Raw genomic sequence first — 2878 nt, 5'->3', positions numbered from 1 at the left:
AGTTGGGTAGAGCTCTCAAGGATAGTGGAATCAAGGGTTATGGAGATAAGGCACGAACAGGATACTTATTAAGGATGATCAGCCATGATCATATTGAATGGTGGTGCAGGCTGGAAGGGCAGAATGGCCAACTCCTGCACCTATTGTCTATTGTCCGCCTTTCCTGTCTGCCACCCGCAGACAGCGTGCAGCCCCAATCCCTTTCTTTCCGCCTTTCTTGCTGATTTTGGCAGCGCTCCGCTCTCCTCCCCTCCGTGTCTCGTGCCTGCAGGAGACTGATGCCAGGCACAGCAGCAGCAGCAAAAATAACCTGCCGCTCCATTGCCTGGCACAAGACAAGTGCAGAGGGGTGACTTGAGCAGCCACTGCTGGCGGAAAAAGCCTACTGCACCTGGTATTCCCAGGCGGTCTCCCATCCAAGTACTAACCAGGCCTGTGTCTGCTTAGCTTCCGAGATCAGACGTGATCGGGCGTTTTCAGACTAGTATGGCCGTAGGCGCTGGCCCCTGCCTTTTCTCCCTACTTCAAGGCGTGCTGGCCAGCCACATTTTCTTTGTTGCTCTTTCTCTTTATCCCCTTTGGCTTTTTTTTCTCTTTTCTCTTTGCTCTTCCTCCTCCGTGCGTGCTTCCCTCCCTCCGTCCCTCCCGCTGCCTTTCAGCCAGCCCTTGCCCACCAGGCTCCTGTAGTCTCCCACATCCCCACACAGGCCAACTGCAAGCCCTCCCCCTGCTTCATAGGGCCGCAGCCTGCATTCTCTCATCCTTCCACACTCCTCCACCCCTCCATTTCGGAATGCCGGGCACTGACCAGTGGGGTACCGCACGGATCAGTACTGGGACCGCAGCTTTTTACAATCTATCTTCAGGATATACAAGATGGTATTAGCAATAACATTCGCAAATTTCATCAGCTGGGTGGCAGGGTGAAATGTGAGGATGATGTTAGGAGATTACAGGGTGACCTGGACAGGTTAGATGAGTGGTCAGATGCAGTTTAATGTGGATAAATGTGTGGTTATCCACTTTGGTGGCAAGAACAGGACGGCAGATTACTACCTCAATGGAATCGATTTATGTAAAGGGGCAGTACAGAGAGATCTTGGTGTTCTTGTACACCAGTCAATGAAGGTAAGCATGCATGTACAGCAGGTAGTGAAGAAGGCTAATAGCATGCTGGCCTTCATAACAAGAGGGATTGAGTATAGAAGCAAAGAGGTTCTTCTGCAGCTGTACAGGGCCCTGGTGAGACCGCACCTGGAATATTGTGTGCAGTTCTGGTCTCCAAATTTGAGGAAGGACATTCTGGCTATTGAGGGAGTGCAGCATAGGTTCACAAGGTCAATTCCTGGCATGGCGGGACTATCTTATGTTGAAAGATTGGAGTGACTGGGCTTGTATACCCTTGAGTTTAGGGGACTGAGGGGTATCTGATTGAGACGTATAAGATTATTAAAGGATTGGACACTATGGAGTCAGGGAGAAAGTGAGGACTGCCGATGCTGGAGATCAGAGCTGAAAATGTGTTGCTGGAAAAGCGCAGGAGGTCAGGCAGCATCCAAGGAGCAGAAGAATCGATGTTTCGGGCATGAGCCTGATTCCTGAAGAAGGGCTCATGCCCGAAACGTCGATTCTCCTGCTCCTTGGATGCTGTCTGACCTGCTGCGCTTTTCCAGCAACACATTTTCAACACTATGGAGTCAGGAAACATGTTTCCGCTGATGGGTGTGTCCCAAACCAGAGGACACAGCTTAAAAATAAGGGGTAGGCCATTTAGGACAGAGATGAGGAGAAACTTCTTCACCCAGAGAGTGGTGGGTGTGTGGAATGCTCTGCCCCAGAGGGCAGTGGAGGCCCAGTCTCTGGATTCATTTAAGAAAGAGTTGGATCGAGCTCTCAAGGATAGTGGTATCAAGGGTTATGGAGATAAGGCAGGAACAGGATACTGATTGAGGATGATCAGCCATGATCATATTGAATGTCGGTGCAGGCTCGAATGGCAGAATGGCCTACTCCTGCACCTATGTCTATTGTCTATTGTCTATTTCCTTCCCTAAAGGGCATTAGTGAACCAGGCAGTTTTTTCCCAACAATCGATTCATGGTCATCATTAGACTCTTAATTCCAGATTTTTATTGAGTTCAGATCTACCATCTGCCATGGCAAGATTTTGACCCAGGTCCCCAGAGTATTAGCAGAGTTTTTGGATTCATAGTTTAGCGATAATACCACTAGGCCATTGCCTTCCCCTTAAATGCAGGCCAATGTAAAGGAATTGTTCATAAAAACTGGAAATTTTCATATGTCGGGGCTTTAAAATTACACCCCTGTACGGGATTGCACTTGTAAGTACAAGCTTTTGTATATTAGACATTCGTCAATCAGGGACCTTGTGTTTCGTGAAAACTGATGTAAAATACCTGTTCGATTAAATTTGTCAGCTCTTCATATTCCGCTATGAACTCTCCAAGCTCTCCTTTCCATAGGACCATTGATCACTTTGTTCACTCTTGTCACGACACGGGGTAAACTCTCCTGATTAATTTAAAACCAGCAACACAGGAAAGATTTATCCCGTGCAGCAATCTTTAAAAATTTGAGTGGCCAAGAACTATTTAAAGTAAAAATTAACAACCTTATTTCTTAAAGTATAACAGAGGATAATTAACTTACAACTATGCACAAGTCCTTACTCTAACCTATCTTTTACCTTCCCTTCTATAATACTAGTCTGATAAAACTCCCAATTAAGATTACCTAAACAAGATTTATTATCTCAAAACCAGGCAGCTTTCAGTTCTTCTATTTGGATCGTCCTGTGTCTTCTTTTCTTCTTCTTAGGGATTTCTGCTTCGCAGGTTATTGGTCGAAAATGGTACCT

At 46.7% G+C, this 2878-nt stretch overlaps 1 non-coding gene across 1 annotated transcript; it reads right to left on the bottom strand.

The window, feature by feature from the left end:
• Positions 1–379: 379 nt before the first annotated feature.
• Positions 380–498, bottom strand: LOC122543243. Its single transcript, XR_006309969.1, has one exon. It is a non-coding gene; the product is annotated as a 5S ribosomal RNA (ribosomal RNA).
• Positions 499–2878: the final 2380 nt, after the last annotated feature.

Source organism: Chiloscyllium plagiosum, chromosome 42 (assembly GCF_004010195.1).
Source record: "Chiloscyllium plagiosum isolate BGI_BamShark_2017 chromosome 42, ASM401019v2, whole genome shotgun sequence".
Classification (NCBI taxonomy): Eukaryota; Metazoa; Chordata; class Chondrichthyes; order Orectolobiformes; family Hemiscylliidae; genus Chiloscyllium; species Chiloscyllium plagiosum.
The sequence above is the reverse complement of the archived record's forward strand: the minus strand, read 5'-3'. Positions and strand labels throughout refer to the sequence as shown.